We start from the raw sequence: 19,912 nt of genomic DNA, 5'->3' as shown, positions 1-19,912 counted from the left end.
TTAGGGTTAGGCTAGGGGAAGGGGGGGTTAGGGTTAGGCACCCCCGGGGGGGACTTAGGGTTAGGCACCCCCCCCGGGGAACTTAGGTTTAGGTAGCGGGGAAGGGGGTTAGGTTTAGGCACTTAGAGGGGGGATTAGGGTTAGGCACTTGGGGGGGAGGTTGGGGTTAGGGACCCTAAGGGAGGGTTAGGGGGGGAATTAGGTTAGTGATACTTACCTTAGGGACGATCGGGATTTTCACCCTTGCCAGGCTGCTGCTGGCGGGAATTGAACCGCCGGACATGCGTCTGGCAGTAATACCTACTACACCCGTCAAATTTGACTGGAAATTACTGGAAATTAATGTTATTGAGTTTAATAATACCCTAGGAACAAAAAAAGGCCCAAATTATGTGATTTTAGCTTTTTTTGTCAATTAAAAAAAAAAATGCAAATAAAAATCCAGTCATGGCGTTTTGGCAAGTCCAAATCCAAAACCAGACGACGAATCAGAGCCAAATCCAAATACAGCATAAATGGTCCAGCGCACTTCTCTAGTAACGAGTGATAACAAGAATATCACTTGTTGATAAATGAGGCCCTTTATCATTTTCGGCCCTAGGGCCCATGTGGCCCATAATCCGGCCCTGAATTAAACATTTTGTTGGTCCAAAATAATCGTAATGATTTAATCTCCAGCCACTATAATGTCTACAGATTATTCTCTGATTCCTAAACTGTGTAGAGAGACAATGGGCTCTATTTATTAACATTGTTTTTACTAAAATAAAGTCAAAAAGGGTGTTTTCACACCCTTTTCACATTATTATAGTATCACCTATAGTTATTACAGGGCAATTGGAGTAGAATTCGTAACATTCTACTCCAACCCCTAAGTATCACTTATTTTTAGTAAGCAGATCACATTTCCCATAATTGTAATGGGAAATGTGATCCGACCAAAGTTACTAAAAATAAATTGTAAAAAAATACCGGGGAAAGCCCTGTGATAATAACGCCACCTGGAGGTGGCATTATCCAGGGTCTCCTCCAGTTACCGGACTCCTACTCTGCTCTAAAAGGCAGAGCAGAGCCCAGAGCCGGTCCCAGTGATCAGCTGTGTGGTCTAAACAGACTGCAAGCTGATACACTGCAAAAAAAAATAGTAATAAAAAAATATCCACTTACCTGGCTCCAGGGACCAGTGGTCGGGGCTCCGGTGATGTTCTCCCTCCGGTCAGCTGGTCTCCCATGCTGCACTGCAGGTCCCAGTGCAGTATGGGATATCAGCTGACCGGAGACATGGAAGACGTCACCGGAGCACCGATGACTGCAGGTAAGTACTATTAAGGGGGGGAGGGTCACGGGGGGCGGGGGTTAGTGTTGGGGCAGGGCTTAGCGCCGGGGGATAGCAGCAGTGGCCGGTCGGCGCATGCGCGGGGCACTAGTCACAGTATTTTTTTGCAAAACTATCGTGATTAGTTCGCCAATGATTTAGGAGTCACCCCCCCCCCCTTGGTTTATATACAATAATTGTAGAAATTGTGGGAAGCAGTCACTGAGCAGTTCCCTGACAGTTTGAGAGTCACTGACAGTCATTACAAATACAGTACATTGGATATTGTGGATATTCACACTGAAAAGTGCTTTAACAAGAGGGTGTAAAAGGCTGACTAGTAAGTAGGACAAAGTAAATTGTGTTGTTTTGCAGCAGCGTGTTATAAGCAGAACACATCCTGTTTCTAAATGATTTTTGCGCCATATGGCTATGGGGGCATGGTACGAATTACAGATGCTCCGCCATGGGTAAATGTATATATATAATGTTCTGTTGGCTACCTACAAACATTTTGATAACCTGTAATTTTGCAGGGCCCTTATTCCCATCAATGAGCAGCTATTTTACGCTTAGTGGGTCAGAGACAGCCAGGCAAAGCTATGGAATATTGTAGATATCATCAATAGGTTCTAACTGCAGATACAGGCTTGTGGATATGTGCAAGCAAGAACACAATTTCAAATGTATTTTTTGAAACATAGAGTGGTACAAAGCCATTTATCTGCCTGATGCCCAACCCTAAAGGTGCGTATCCACTACATGAGAATGGAACGACTGTACGATTACAACATTGTAATTGTGCAATCGTTCATCATCCTGCGCAGTGGATAATGTGCCCACACTGAACAATATGTCATTCAGTGCAGGCACCCTCCTTCATCCCCGAACATGCACAACCTGTTGATATCGACAGGTTGGCCTGCATGTTCAGATGATGACAAATGCCGATAATGACCAGCGGGAGCGCGCATCGCTGGTAGTTTTCGACATTTTAGTGCATGGTTAACGAACAATTAATGAGCGATTGAATGATTACAATGTCATGATCGTTCAATCGCTAATTTTCCTCTTCTAGTGGATACGCGCCTTAAGTATCCCTACAGTATGGTACGGTTGGCCACTGATCATTGCTGGTTAACAACTACCCATGGCTTGCCACCAATGGTCGATGGGTTTTCCATCAATGGCGGAAATCTGATGTTTCTCCACAATGATGTCGGATATTGAGCAATGTTTTTTCCCCTGTACAGGTTGCACTGCACTTAGCCCCTCCATCATTCTGCTCTGCACCACCCTCTTCCCTGAATGGCAACCATGTTCACTTGCCCACATTAGGGTTACCCATCAATAGTTCAAGTAGTTTCCCATTGATGGTATTCCTGCCATCAATGTAAGATACTGATGGTCATCAATACAGTATAGTATTAATGTGCCATAGTGTGCAGCCCACCTCTCACCCAACTCCTTCCCTAGATGATATAAATCCAACACTTCCATAAACTCACACACCCCAGTTAACTCTGTCCCCACCCTCCCTTTCTGTTTCTCTCTGCCGCTCCCTCAGTAACGTTATTTGCAAGAAAAGTGTTTTAACTTAACTAATGACCTCACTGAAGCATGGCGCAGGGAAATCTTTTTGTTTTTTTGGAGGAATCAATCATGATAATAGACCCTCGGTGATATTATTGGTTCCATGTGAATGAATTATCTTCATTTTCATAAACACTGCTGCAACCCACAGGGTGATATCTCCCTCAAGGTACCTTAGAGATGTCACTTGTTGCTAATGATAGGCTGCGTTTTCATAAATATTGATCCAAGCCACAAAAATACAGCCTCCTCTGTGTGTAGACAACAGGCGCACGTTAAGCTCTGGTGATGCCAATGGTGAGGCTGAAGAATACAAGCATCTCCTTTGATAAGAGGCTTTAAACTAAAATATAAAACAGCCAAGTTTTTAACTTATTTTGGCATAAAAATCTAAGGTACATTTAAAACAATTGCAGAAAAATGAAATATAAATAACTGGCGATCATGCATTGTTTATATTTGAATGAATTTGCCTCTGAGCTATCAGCCAAAACATGCGGTCCGGCCTCTAAAAGTATGCAATAAATACAAATATGTATGGACGCAAATTGTTGACAGGATGGAAAGCTATAAAAAAAAGCTGAACACATGTAAGAACATATTTCTGCTAGCGGTACACATTAAAAAGAAAGAGTTGCATTCATAATGTGCTGCTATTTTAAAGATGGGGAGGTTCTGGAATTTAATATCCTGTTATTGTGAGAAATCTATACAGCGTCTGTGCCCAGAGCAGAGAGGCAAAACTACAAAGTAGAAAGTACAAAGACAAAGTGGAGCAGTTTGTTACTGAAATTGAACAGATCTGCTATGGCCTGCCAGAGGAGCTCAGAAAAATTTCCCATGATCCCTAAATCTCCACACTCCATTCAGACTGCACTTTTCTTCCAGGTTTGTTTTTCTTTGATCTCCGTACAGTGAGAACCTGAAGGTAATGACTAATCCATATATACAGTCATTCAAAGTATCTGCCCCTGATGTCCAAAATAGGCTCCCCCAAAATGGCCAACCTGGATATAATTTAATACAATTTTTTTTTTTAACACATCCTGTAATCTGCTAATTCTCCACCCTCAGGCAACCATTTTTTGAGAGAAAACATTAGACATTTTGAAAAGTACAGCTTTAATATGCTTCTCCAAATAGTATTCTGAAAAATTAGCCATTGCGTAGCAAATAAAGAGTGGTGTATAATCTGTAGTACTGGACCAATAAACATTTAATGAAGAAAAAACCTAAAATTCTTGTTGATTTTTATCTAATTGCTAGCTACAATAGATTTATCGGCATATTACACTTGTTCTTATAATTGTTTTCAGGTCACTGAGGTCTGTGTGTGTCCACACTTGAACAGCAGTTGTGCCAGAAAGTGGTTTTCCCACACAATGCCCTTAACTTGTTTGCACAAAATGTTCACTTGAGATTTTAATGCATTTTTTGCATGTGTTTTGCAGCGCTCAAATAATTTCAGTTAATTACCAATTTATCTTTTATCAATGCTTTCTTATGTACAAACAGGAGAATAGTCTAATGAGTTGTACCAGGGCCTGATTAACAATGGGGCAGATGGGACTACAGTCGAGGCCTCAACATATAAATAGGTACATCATCAGGGCCAATACTAGGTATTTGAAGGCCCCATAGCAAATGTTTGTAAGTGCCCCATAGCAGCTGCACCCATTGCATCTATGGCAACAACGCCCATGCCCATCATCATGACAGCATGATGATGTCCAACTACCGGCTGGCCACACAGTCAGGCATAATGCATATGTATTAAAATTGTATTTATATTTTCCCCACAAAATTATGCAATTTTTGTACTTTTACTTATTTAGGGAGACATTGGGGTTGATAGTGCAGGGGGTGAACCTGCACTGGCCACACCCACACAGCACTGGCCACACCCACACAGCACTGGCCACACCGTCACAGCACTGGCCACACCGTCACAGCACTGGTAACACCCACACAGCACTGGCCACACCCACACAGCACTGGTCACACCGTCTCCACTTCTCACAATATTCACTTTATCATTTTTCAGCCCTAGGGCCAATGTGGCATGAAATCCTTCCCTGAATCGAACATTTTGTTGGTCCAAAATAATTGTAATGATTTCATCTCCAGCCACTATAGCTTCACAGATTATTCTATGATTTCTAAACTATATAGAGGGGCAATGTGTCAGTACCCCATGTTACCATGATACTACTAACCCTTTGTTCAACCTGCAGTTAGATTTTCTGGTGTCCTGTTCTGCTTCTAAATGATTTGGATGCCATTTTCTCACTACTTTATATATATATAAAAATAGAAAGAAAAATTAAAGTGGATTTGAAAATGTGACACTGACCTAACAGACATCTCAATTAGTTTGTGCAGTGTGTACAACAAATACCACAGCCAATGAGAGTGTATATAATGGTTCAATTTAAATCTCTACTATACGGAAAAGTATGAGAGACTTACAAAAAATTATACATAATTCTGACTTTGTCTGAAATTTTAATTTAAAAGTACATTTTTAAAATAAAAAGTCTGAATTGTGACGAAGAGCTCTGACTTTTTCAATCTGGAATCTTGACTCTTGGGGGTATATTTGAGAGTGAGAGTTTTTAGAAATTGAGTTTTTAGAAATGGAGATTTTGCCCATAGCAACCTATAAGATTCTATCTATTATCGTCTAGAAGGTGCTATTTAAATGTTAAGTAGAATCCGATTGGTTGCGATGGGCAACATCTCCACTTCTAAAAACTCTCACTTAGTAAATGTACCCCCTGTAGTCAGAAATGTGTTTTGTTTTAGGTGGCTCCGGGGTTCTTCTGTATAGCTGATACAGTAATTGAAATATGACAAAAATGATATTGAAATGTCAAAATTCCAATTTTAGTATGACAAAATTACTTTTTATCTCAGAATTGTGACCGTAGTCTTTTACAGCAATAGCCTTTTTAGCCTTCTTTTAGAAGTCTATTTGTGAAGCAAAAAAAATTTCCATGGAAATTTGGCTTAAATTTGCATTTCTCAATCTAGGAAGAGGTTATCTGGTGATAACCATTTAGTGGCCCTTACTCTGTCCCCACAGACCACTATATGGTTGGCAGCAAACATTAGCCATACGTGCCCATAACACCGTGACACTTCAATGGCAGCAATAAGCTGCTGGTGGGAGGGAGAAAACTTCTATTTAGGAGTTGTGTTTTTTTATTAAATTGAGGCAAAACTACATAATGATAGTTACTGCAGACACTGAATCAATGATAATAAACAGGCCACATAATCTCAGAGTTATGCCTATGGGGCATTTTCAATTCCCTGCATAATTTTGGTCACAAAAAATTACGCGGACATCACAACCATTTTTCACATACCACGACTACGCACGCTCCCAATAGCTGTGGTATTAAATACAATTTTTTTTTGTAGCTGAAACCCACGTAAAAAAAAGTCTGTATCCCCCCCAAAAAATATTGGGTAACAGTAATAATGTCCCAAAGAAAAATAAATTGTTCTTAAAAAAAAATGCAACAAATGGATGATTTGTGCTTTTTTCAAGTAAAAAAATGTATACAAAGCAAACTTTTTTGTTTTATTACAAACAAATAAAATAAAAAATGCAAAAGAAAAGTAGAAAACAACAGTGATCTTGGGGCAATTTTATTAAAAAAAATAAAAACAAATATAAAAACAACTATTTATCATTAAAATAACTGCTTTAATTAAATTAAACTTCCAGGCTATTAGGGCTTTGTTTTAAATGTCCCACATCATGGAGGAGTTGTGCATGAAAAAGTGAAGCATGCTGCATTTCCTGTATGTTTCAAGGGGAAGTGTTGGAGTGTTTTACACTCTCTGTGTATATTAGAAGTGTTGTGGAGGTCAGCCTAGCAAAGAGAGCCACAAAAAGTGGGTCACTCATCTCAGCCCTTAAGGCTCTGCTTCAAAGACTCGTCTACTATCACTCTTAATAAGACGAGGGAGCGCTAATTTTTTATCTCCCCAACGGCACTAATTATCTGCATTTGCATGAAATGTAAATGTTGGTTGTTACAAAACTAATCTTCCATTCTGCATGGTGATGTGAGTTCCACATGAGTGCAATTGACAGCACCTAAGATATTTGGTATTCCTATTTTTATATGGCACCACAAGGGTTCCACAGAACCTTACAAAGTACATTGCAATGCAGGACAAGAACATAGTTTATAGACATTGTTGGAATAGTGATCATAACACTCAAATAAGCAGCAGGATGACAGCAATCAAGTGTTAGGTGCCTTGTTGGGAGTTAGGAGTAGATGGTTGTATGAGTGAGGGAAGGAGAAGCTCATGAGGGGAGCGGCCTTGCTGTTTAGTGCTTACATTCTAAAGGGGAGGGGCAGACAGACAGGGGTGACATAGATGGGGTACACAGTGATAAAGAAGCATGGAGCAACAGGTTTGGATGAGAGCTGAATGGCTTTGATGAAGTAGCGGAGAGGGAGGAGTCAAGGATGACTCCAAGAAAGCACACTTGGAGGCTAGAGGAGATAGTTGTGCCGTTAATAGATAATAAAATTGTGGGAATTGAGATTATGCAGGAGGGTGGGAAGATGATCAGCTCAGTTTTAGACTAGTTAAGTTTAAGAAAGCGCTGGGACATCCAGGAAGAGATAGCAGAGAGACAGTTGAAGATACGACTGAGGAGAGAGAGGGAGAGGCCAAGGGAGGAAAGGTAGATATGAGTATCATCAGCATAGAGATGATACTGGAGACAAAAAGAGCTGAATAATTCACCTAAAGAAGATGTATAGAGGGATAATAGTAGAGGTCCAAGAACAGAACCTTGGGGAACATCTACCATTAGTGGAACTGTTGGGAAGAGGAGCCATGAGAAGAGACAAGAGAATGGACCAACAGAGAGGTAGGAGGACAGCCAGGAGAGGGCAGTATCACATAGACTAAGGGAGTGAAGCAGAAGAGAGGTCAAACAGAATAAGCAGAGAGTAATGGTCAATGGATTTGGCAGCAAGGAGGTCATTGCTGACTTTTGTAAGGGCAGTTTCAGTGGAGTAGATAAAATGGAAGCCAGACTGAAATGGGTCAAGCAGGGAGTGGGAGGAAAGAAAGGTGTTAAGGTGTTTTTAGACAAAATGCTTAAGGAGTTTGGAGGCAAAAGGGAGGAGAGAGATGGTTCGGTAGCTGGAGAGAGTGTTATAACCAAGGGTAGGTTTTTTTAAGAATGGGGGAGACAAGGGCATGATTGATCGCGGAAGGGACAGTGTTTGATGAGATAGAGAGATTAAGGAGGTGAGCAAGATGGGAACAGGCAGAAGGAAAGAGGTAGCGGAGGAGGTGGGAGGGGATAGGGTCCAGGGGGGAGGTGGAATGGTGGGAGGACTGGATGAGGGTCGTGACTTCCTCTCCTGATAGAGGACAGAAATATGTCAGAGTTGGTGAGATGAATTGAGATAAATTATCAGGGAAAGGAGGGGGTGGAGTGCTAGGGGTTTGGTGTGCCATGATGTCCTGATGTTGTGTTATATATTTGTAATGCCAAACTCCAAAATATTTTATGAATAAGTTTGCTGTGTCTAAAACAGGTAATAAGGTAATACTTATCAGGAAGTGAAAAGCTATATTGTGATTATATTTCCTGTGCCTTCTACATCACTGAGGTTATGACAGGCAATCATTATAGCATTAACATTAATTACTGTAATAAATTATTACTACAATAAAAAAATGTTCAGTCTTAAATACTGTTTAAATTATATTTTAATAATAATAAAGTAATTTCACATTTGTTAATTGGAAGTGCAAACACTAAAGTGAGCCAATCATGTTCCAGGTATGACATTTGCATTATAGATGGACCTAAACCTAACCAGACCTGGGAGGATTGTAAACTGTTGCTATCGCATTCGAAGTGGGTGAGCCAAATGCATCTGAATGTGGTTGGACTGGCTCATACATGCTTGAAACTTTTTTATTTTCTCACATGTAGCTAGATTTTTTAAAACTTTTTAAAAAATATAATTCCAGCGAATTAAACATTTCATGTCCTGATTTGAAGAACCAGCTGAAAAAACAATAAAATGCCTGTTTGAACAACTCTATTTGCAAGAATTATGCTTTTCATGCATTAATGCACACAAAAAAGTGTGATAAATTAGTAAATTAACTAGTGCAAGGTGAAAATAAAATACATTTTTATGGATTCATTATTCACAGCTGGAGCAGCAGCTATTTAAGTTGCTTCCAAACTTTTGTATTTCAAGAGACATTATGGTACAAAGGCAATGATTCTGTAGCCCACAATAAATTCTGCTAGCATATTTAGTAAAGCCTTTATGGAAACTATTTAAACTAAGCAGCAAGCATATTATTTTTTAGTCATTCCAATTTTTTTATAAGGTCACAATATAACAGGAAGTATGATACACACTTACAAAAATTTAATTGGACATATACGAATGAAAACATATATGGTAAGCGTGACTATGAAAACTAATCACTTTGTAAGAACTGGAAATGGAGCTATACCCTCTAGAAACGCTATAAAATGCACCTTAATTAAAGAGTGGTTTGAAAAAAATATATGATACAGTATATCATACATATGCAAAACTTTAACATTACCAAATTGCAAATTATTTCATATTTGTTTCATAAAGATAATAACACAGAAGTGCAGGCCTGACAGAATCTGTTGTTATTAGAATTATTAACGCTTTCACAAGGACTTCACAAATGATTAAATTAAGGAAATATTTAAGATAAATATCAGTTTGATAATTTATTTGTTAAGTTACAGTTTGACTAGCAGGTTAACTTGGATAAATCAGCAGAGATTAATCTTTATATATATACAGTCAGGTGCATAAATATTGGGACATTGACAGAATTTTCATATTTTGGCCTCTATTCACCACCACAATGGCTTTGAAATGACATAAACAAGATGTGCTTTAACTGCAGACTTTCAGATTTAATTTGAGGGTAATTACATCCAAATCAGGTGAACGGTGTAGGAATTACAACGGTTTCTATATGTGCCTCCCACTTTTTAAGGGGCCAAAAGTAATGGGACTATCAACTCAAAAGCTATTTCATGGACAGGTGTGAGCTATTCCCTCGTTATTTCATTATCAATTAAGCAGGTAAAAGGTCTGGAGTTGATTCTAGGTGTGACATTTGCATTTGGAATCAGTTGCTGTCAACTCTCAATATGAGATCCAAAGAGCTGTCACTCAGTGAAGCAAGCCATCATTAGGCTGAAAAATCAAAACAAACCCATCAGAGAGATATCAAAAACATTAGGTGTGGCCAAATCAACTGTTTGGAACATTCTTAAAAAGAAAGAACTGGAGAGCTCAGCAACACCAAAAGACCCGGAGGACCACGGAAAACAACTGTGGTGGATGACAGAATAATTATTTCCCTGGTGAAGAAAAACCCCTTCACAACAGTTGGCGAAATCAAGAATACTCTCCAGGAGGTAGGTGTATATGTGTCAAAGTCAACAATCAAGAGAAGACTTCACAAGAGTGAATATAGAGGGTTCATCACAAGATGTAAACCATTGGTGAGTCACAAAAACAGGAAGACCAGATTAGAGTTTGCCAAACAACATCTAAAAAAGCCATTACAGTTCTGGAACAACATCCTATGGACAGATGAGACAAAGATCAACTTGTACCAGAGTGATGGGAAGAGAAGAGTATGGAGAAGGAAAGAAACTGCTCATGATCCAAAACATACCACCTCATCAGTGAAGCATGGTGGTGGTAGTGTCATTGCGTGGACATGTATGGCTGCCAATGGAACTGGTTCCCTTGTATTTATTGATGATGTGACTGCTGACAAAAGCAGTAGAATGAATTCTGCAGTGTTTCGGGCAATATTATATGCTCATATTCAGTCAAATGCTTCAGAACTCATTGGACAGCGCTTCACAGTGCAGATGGACAATGACCCGAAGCATACTGCAAAAGCAACCAAAGAGTTTTTTAAGGCTAAAAAGTGGAATGTTATGCAATGGCCAAGTCAATCCCCTGACCTGAATCCGATTGAGCATGCATTTCACTTGATGAAGACAAAACTGAAGGGAAAATGCCCCAAGAACAAGCAGGAACTGAAGACATTTGCAGTAGAGGCCTGGCAGAGCATCACCAGGGATGAAACCCAGTGTCTAGTGATGTCTATGCGTTCCAGACTTCAGGCTGTAATTGCCTGCAAAGGATTTGCAACAAAGTATTAAAAAGTGAAAGTTAGATTTAGGATTGTTTAGTTTGTCCCATTACTTTTGGCCCCTTAAAAAGTTGGAAGCACATATAGAAACCAATGTAATTCCTACAACGTTCACCTGATTTGGATGTAATTACCCTCAAATTAAATCTGAAAGTCTGCAGTTAAATCACATCTTGTTTGTTTCATTTCAAAGCCATTGTGGTGGTGAATAGAGGCCAAAATATGAAAATTCTGTCAATTGCCCAATATTTATGCACTTGACTGTATATATATATATATATATATATATATATACAGCACAGAAAGGAATGCACTCACCAGGGTTTCTCTTCAGATTATAAACAAAGGTTTTAGCAACCTATTTTATTCAAACCATAGTTGTGTGGTCACATGGTCGACGTTTCGACCGCACAAAACGTGGTCTTCATCAGGACACATACAAACAAACTACAGGACACACATACAGATATCCTCCATCTCCACCACCTTAAATACCCTAGGCAATAATTCTAAAGCCTAACCCCACCCCCTACGTCCCCCCACGACCGGAAGTGACACTTGTGGGGCGGAAATGGCTTAATGTGTATAATATGTGCATCCTCTTTGTTACATCATGCTTTGAAGCGCTGGAGTTACACCTATAACTGCATCAATCCAATGCAAGGTCGCACTGCCGCGAACTTCCGGTTTGCATTCCAGCAAAACCGGAAGTCATGCGTTCCACTTACCCAGCTGAGTCACTTCTGGTGTGCACCCTAAGCTGTTGGGAAACTCAGCTTCTGAAATAGTTACCTACAGAAAAGGCACCCGATTGCGCTAAACAGATGGATCCCTAAGTCCTCTCATATCTAAGCAACCTTAATTAGGATGTGCATTCAATTAATAAATACACTCAAAAAGACATGCACATCCACATATATGCATGTCATAGATGTGCTGTAAGGTCTGTCAGTGGCTTCAAGGAGGATATTGCAAACATAAATAACAAAAAAAATTGTTATTATCCCCAAACGAAAAATAGTGAAAAATAAAAATCCAAGAGCAGACTTCCTAAAGATGTTACCTAAACAAATTCAGTAACATTTAAAAAATATAGAGAGATATTTAAATACTGCTGCAAAATTCAGATGAAATGATGCAAAGAGTTGTATTCATTTAGTCCCTTTGGGGACACTGTGCCCAATTTGTGTATCCAAAAGGATTCTCTCCTCAGTAACATAAGGCCACGGTCTCCACCTCTTATAGGGGGCGGAATCCAGTCAATCATCGTATACTTCAATAGTGCCACTTGATGATTTTTAAGCAAAAAATGCGCTGCTACAGGTTTGTCCGTGACACGTTTGTCAAGTACCAATCTGATAGCCGATCTATGTTGAGCCATGCGCTCGCGAAAAGATCTCACTGTCTTTCCGACATATATAAGGCTGGATGGGCAGCATAAAATATAAATGATGTGGTCCATTTGGCATGTTAGGCGATACCTGATGTTAGTTCGTTTTCCATTATGGGGGTGTGGAAATGATGACCCAACTAGTAGGGCTATGCAGGTGGTACAGCCCAGGCAGCGGTAGCATCCATTCTTTTTTACCAGCCAACCTTCTTGTTCTTTCCTCATGGATGGCCTATTAGTCCTGTATAGGAGGTCCTTCAAGTTTGCACCCCGTCGTATACTTAGCAGAGGTGGCTTAGGTCCAATCCCCTTAAGCATTGGATCTGTATGTATAAGAGGCCAGTGCTTCCTTACTGATTTTTGCACTGCCTTAAGGCCGGTGTCACAGTGAGTCCCCAGTATTAATCTGCCATCATGAATGTCAGGGATATCTTTTGGCCTAACAATGTCAGCTCTGGAAGCCAGTTTTCTTGCCCTGGTGAGGCATTTGTCAACTTCTTGTCTGGCGTAACCATGGGCATAAAATCTGTTGCTAACCTCAGTTAGCTGGATCCCCGCCAATTCAGGTTCAGAATTATTTCTAAGCACCCGTAAAAATTATGATATCGGCAGATTGTGCTTTAATCCAACAGGATGATGACTAGTGGCCAATAACGTGGTGTTTTTATCTGTGGGTTTTCTATACAGCGTGTAAGCCAATCGACCTTGCTTCTTAAAAATTGATACATCAAGAAAGTTCATACACTCCCCATCAATTGCCCCTGTGAACCGCACTGGGCTATTAAGCGAATTCAGAGTGTCAAGCATCATCTTAAAGGACTCAATACTACCCTGCCATATGATGAAACTATTGTCAATATACCATCGATAGTATAAAATATGATCTTGATAAGAAGACAGAATATGACAGTGTTCGTATTGGTCCATGTAAAGATGTGCATACGCCGGGGCCATATTTGACCCCATGGGCGTCCCAGCCTTCTGCATATAGTAATTATCCTCATAGAGGAAATGATTACATTCCAATATAGTTCTTAATAAAATAAGCAGAAATTCAATTGGAGGTCCTACATATGGCCCAAGTAACAAACTTTGCCGGACTGCCTCTACACCATCATCATGTGGGATGATGGTGTAGAGGGAACAGACATCAAGAGTAGCCAAATAACAATTCTCAGGAATGTCAGAGAAGTCATCCAAACCTTCCAAAAAGTGACCAGTGTCTCTAGTGTACGTTTTTGATCTAACTACACATTGTTGTAAAAAATGATCTAATAATTCAGTAAGGGGTTGTAAAATTGACCCCCGGGCCGAAATAATTGGTCTACCCGGTGGGTCAATAAGGGACTTATGTACTTTTGGAAGCGTGTATAAAATTGGAGTTATGGGAAATCCACAGTTAAGAATTCTGCCATGGTTTCATTAATCCAGCCCTCAAGTAAAGCAAGACTCATGAAAGCATCAACATCTTTTTTAATTCTAGGGCCTGGGTTAAACAACACTTTTTCATAGGTGGCTGCATCGCTCAATTGTCTACGGATCTCTAGATCATACTTAGCAAAGTCCTGAAGGAGTATTGCTCCTCCCTTGTCCGCTTTGCGGATGACTAATGTAGTATCTTCTTGAAGACTCTTAAGCACCAGTTTTTCTTCCTGCCGCAGATTGCTGAACGTGTAATTCTTATTTTGTTCAACCATGGCATTAACATCATTATCTAGCATCCTCAAGAAGGTCTTAATACTAGAGTTATTTGAAGGTGGATCAAATTTGCTAGATTTTTTAAACTTATTGCCCAATGTACCTGATGTGGTTCCATCCCTCGAGTTGTTTGAAAAAAATTCTTTAAGTCTTAATTTTCTACCTATCTTATAATGGTCTACTGACCAATCAAAGCTATCAAACTTGCATGTCGGAACAAAACTCAAACCTTTTGAAAGGAGACTGGTCTCAGCATCAGTGAGTACATGGGTAAAAAGGTTAAAGATCAGCATCTCACCACTCCCCTTTTGCTTCGTGGTCGCCCTCTTGTGGTTCCCCCTCCTTGGGTGCGGCCTGTGGTGTTTTTTATCATTGCTGAATCTCCCATTTGGGATCTTGTGGCCATGCCTAAAAAAGCCCCCGATGGAGGTCTAGTGTCAGTGGTTTCTGATTCTGAGGTGGAATTTGAACTAGTATCAAAGCGTACATCTCTGAAGTGATGCTGACGACGGAATCTAGGCGTATTGCCCTCTTCCAACAGCCACTTGTATACTGTGTGGTTCTTATAGTCATACTCTACAGTCTCTAGTTTTTTCCTTTTAAATGCAACAACCTTTATATTTAGCCTAACCCCACCCCCTACGTCCCCCCGGGACCGGAAGTGACACTTGCAGGGCGGAAATAGCTTAATTTGCATAATATGTACTATGTGTAGCGCTGGAGTTACACCTATAACTGCAGCAAAGCCAGAAGTTTGCGGCAGTGCAACCTTGCATTGGATTGATGCAGTTATAGGTGTAACTCCAGCGCTTCAGAGCGCGATGTAACAAAGAGGATGCTGCTGTAGGGGTAAGCCTGGTGGCTACACATAGTACATATTATGCACATTAAGCCATTTCCGCCACGCAAGTGCCACTTCCGGTCCCGGGGGGACGTAGGGGGTGGGATTAGGCTTTGGAATCATTGCCTAGGGTATTTAAGTTGGTGGAGTTGGAGGATATCTGTATGTGTGTCCTGTACTTTGTTTGTATGTGTCCTGATGAAGACCACGTTTTGTGCGGTCGAAACGTCGACCATGTGACCACGTAACTATGCTTTGAATAAAATAAGTTGCTAAAACCTTTGTTTATAATCTGAAGAGAAGCCCTGGTGAGTGCATTCCTTTCTGTGCTTTATGAAATTTTTTGATACCAATTGGATGTCAATGAATGGACACCCCAGGCTTTTGCTTACTGTTTGGATGTAAGTGCTGACTTACTTTGAATATATATGTGTATATATATATATATATATATATATATATATATATATATATGTATATATATACTGTATATATATATTTTTTCTTATTTTTTTTTAAAGTTAGATTTGCTTAATATATTTGCAAGTAGTCAGACTTAAATTTACTAATTATAAATATAGTGAATTAAAAAAAAAAGCTTTAAGAAAATGTATTTTCCTTTTAGGATATTACAAAATATATTTCTAAAAATTCCTTAAATATACAGGGAACTTGTAAGTGTTTCTGGTAATTCTTAAAATTTAAGCAAAACTTTGGAAAGTCTACACCTTTGATGATTTAGCATTGTGTGAACCGTTAGTTTTCCCAGACTTAGCTCATAGTTTGGTCACATTATTTAAGAGCAATTATTTATATTGCGGGTGTGGAGAGTAACATAACAATAAACATTTTTTATGATCTAGCATGGGATTCTTTTTCTACTTTCTGTTAAAATAGAGAACATTATTAGTCATAAACCATTCCAAACAACACTTTTATAGAGCCTATATTTCATAGGCATTTAAAGGTTACATACAGTAAGACACCATTTATATGTTTATCTGTAACATCGATAACAGGAAGAAAATACATCCTTGGTTGAACATCTCCATAAATCTAGACCTGAAAAATCATGATTTATAATGAGCCAATTTCCAGTGCTTAATTGTTTGCCACAAATGCTAAATTCTAATCTTCCAAATTAATTTGTTCATTCAATTTCTACAAACGGCTACAAAAGTTTTTGTGAGAAAACTGAAAAATTCCTAAAGTCGTAAAAGAAATGTTACAATCCTGGTCAGGTCCTCCTTTGAACCTAAGCAAATATCAAGTTAGCCAGAAAAAGATGACATTGTGTGGAGTGCTTCCAGATACACGATTCATGCAATCACAAAGATCCTGGATTCAAGTGTACACAATGTAAAACTAATATATCGCCACCAGTGAGTGAAGGGGCGTAATTGGGATGGAATTCTGTGTTCTCACTTAGGCAAAGTAAGAAGAGGTTGGCAGAATTGACATCTGTGCAGAGCTGTGTGCACACGTCAATCACTTGTCTTCAGCGTTCAGATGCATATTTTGTATGAAGGATAGTGTTGATGTAAGTGCACACTTGATAATGATGACAGCTATGAAAGCAAGCATACACAGATATGCGTACAATATGGCACATGGGCGAATATGCGTGTTTAGTTCCTTGCACACAATGCAGGAGCAATTATGGCCGACTTGCGTTCGACACTGGATCATCCCGTTCCATGCTATTCTGCTTACTTGTAAACTACCCTATACAGCAGCTTTATGCTATCTGTTTGTACAAGCTACATATGTGTTAAATTGCAGCAAATATTCGCCCCCTCTCGGTGCGCCACATCCCAGGCAACTCTGTCGCATACTGCATCTTTGTTGCTCAAATTGTGCATCTTATTTGAATAAATAAAACAACTGTCACAAGGCGCCGGACTGCAAACGCAGGGCAAGACGAACGCTGAGCGAGCATTTGCTGAAACTCCTCCTATCTCCTGTCCATCATTCCAGGAGTGATCTGGTTTGGCTCTTGCATCTATTTCCTCCGGGTGCGAACGCTGCTCCGATGCCGGTGATAGAGTTTTCGTGTTTCCGGTTCTGGCATTGGTTCCTGTTATCCAGTTGAGCTCCAGTTTTCCTGTCTATATTATTATACTGCCGTTTGTGTCATCCAGGCGACACAGGGCCTGACTCAGACCCTCTCGCGGGCGGGTAGATGGTGCGCTCTGTGCACGCGCAGCGTCCGCACTGTGCGTGTGCATGCCCCGGAGCGAGAGAGAAATTCTCTCGCTCTATGGCTCACTACAAAAGGGGTGACTGTCGATGTTGATCGACAGCTCGCCCCGTTTTGTAGGTGTGGCGGGGGGTGGCTTCACAAACGGAGGCGTTCCCATGTGAACGCCTGCTGTTTGTGGGCGGCCCCACTGACATCACCAGTGATGTCAGTGGGAGAGCTTCCGGCTCTATTAGAGCCAGAAGCTCTCTGGGGCTTGCGGCCATGAGACCCTACCACAAGGGTCTCGTCGCAAGCCCCGATGGTCGCGATGGTCTTGACCATCGTGACCATCATCCTGGCTGCTCACAATAGCTGTAGGTGGTCACCCACAGCTATGCGAGCGGCCAGGAGGCCGCACAAAGAAAAAAAAAACCCATGATTCAGAGCGAGTGCTCTTCCAGAGCGTTCGTCTCTGAATCAAGCCCACAGTTCACATGCCATTTACCTGCTGATTTTTGTCATCTAGGCGGCACGGTCCGCATACCTGTCCTCTGCCGTTCTTGTCATCCAGATAGCATGGACAGCACTGTGTGTCCAAGAGTGCGGAGTCCTGCATATGCTGCTTGTGACAACCCGGCGGCATAGGCCGCACTCTAGCATACATTACTTGTGTCAACCCGGCGGCACAGTCCGCACTCCAGCATCAGCTGCTTGTGTCAACCCGGTGGCACAGGCCACACTACAGCATCCAAAGTATGCAACCCTGCGTACCAACGCCTGTGTCTCTCCTGTGGCACTAGTCCTTCATCTGCCACATCAAGCCAAGTCATGCCAGCCCTCAAGGCTGCTGCACGGCCCAAAGGCCGCATCTTGTCCTACAGCCCACAGGCCACAGCTAGCCAAGACATACCAGCCCTCAAGGCTGTTGCACGGCCGAAAGGCCGCATCTTGTCCTACTGTCCACAGGCCACAGCTAAACAAGGCATACCAGCCCTCAAGGCTGTTGCACGGCCCATAGGCCGCATCGTGTCTTACGGCCCACAGGCCCATCAAGCCAAGGCATATCAGCTCTCAAACCTGCTTCACGGCCGCATCTAGCCAAGACATACCAGCCCTCAAGGCTGTTGCGGGACTAATACTCTCAAGAGTAACACCCGTGACTGGGAGTGAAATAACTACTTTGCTAGATTACAAATATCTATTGAATCTGAAGCTGTGTAAGAAATGCTCTGATGCAGTACCTGCAGCTTTTTCTCACGCCAAGTTCTGTTGTGCTTCATCTACGCCTTTGTACGTGTTTAAAAGTAATTCCTGTTTGCTTAAAGTTGCAGCCCAGTTTCTAGTACACTGTGAGTGGTGTTTTGTTTTGTTTGCGATGTGAAAAAGATGCAAAATGTAAAAGAAAACTACGGTATGCTCAGGGGTGTAATTATAAAGGCTGCAGGGTGTGGGGCACACGGGCCCCTGGGTCCAGGGGGGCCCACACTGCACACCCTGCACCAATACTTTATCATTCTTACCTCTGCGAAGTCCTACGTCGGCTGGAGAGGCACTACACAGAATGCCTGGAAAATGACCACAGGGGCCATTTTCCTGGCACTCTGCACATGCGCAGTAGGGAAATGGCTGGGAAAATGGCCGCCGTTCCACTTTTTCAGTGTTCTGCTCCAGGCACAGCCCGGAGTCTACTGAACCTGTCAGTGCACTGCGGCCGTCGGAGTTACAGGAGGGGGCCCCGGACGGTGAGTGAACACAGACCCCCTGCTCTCTAAATACGCCCCTGGATACGCTACACTTCTCAGAGCATTTCAGTCATGCTGGGCATCTCTCACCAAATGGAATACAGATGCTATAGTAGGTGTATGAGGATGATACATCTGTATGAGCAAAGTTAGGCATCTGTGATTGATAACTCTTTGCCGGTTCCCTGATTCATAACATGTATAATGTTAGAACCCTAATCTGTTTTATTATAAGGCTGTGTGGCAGAGATAAGTGGTGTTGAAACACAATGACTATGTTAATTTAGGCCCAGATTTACCAAAGAGTGATATTCTTGTTACCAGTAATCTTAAATGGTTTATACTATTACTAAATATTGTTATTACTAATCTTAAATGGTGCTCTAACCTATGAGTTCCTAACCTGTAATGTATTTGAAAAATAGCAGATAGGAGTAGAGATGAGCGGGTTCAGATCTCAGAGATCCGAACCCACCCGAATTTAGGGGATCCGGGGCGATCCCTGCCTGCCCCGGATCCCTCACCCAAGGCAAAACCCTGCGACCCCACTGTCAGATCGCAAGGTTTTGTATTGAGCGGGCTTAATGCTGATTGGCTGAGAGAGCTGTCTGACATGGCTCTCAGCCAATCAGCGTTAAGCCCATTGAAAATGCACACAGAAGAAAAAGATGGCGCCCGCCATCCCCCGCTGCCTGACACCACCGGCACCCCCAGCTGCCGACACCACCGGCATCCCCACTGGCAGCATCCCCTGCTGCCGACAACACCACTGCCGACTCTGCCTGCACCCCTGCACTGCTGCTCCACATACTGAGGACACCATCAGCGACCCCCACATTGCCGACACTCCCACACTGAGGACACCACCAGCACCCCTGCACTGTTGACACTGTCAGCACACATGCACTGAGGACACCGC

Source organism: Taudactylus pleione, unplaced genomic scaffold (assembly GCF_031769625.1).
Source record: "Taudactylus pleione unplaced genomic scaffold, aTauple2 ptg000758l, whole genome shotgun sequence".
Classification (NCBI taxonomy): Eukaryota; Metazoa; Chordata; class Amphibia; order Anura; family Myobatrachidae; genus Taudactylus; species Taudactylus pleione.
Note: the sequence above shows the minus strand (reverse complement) of the source record.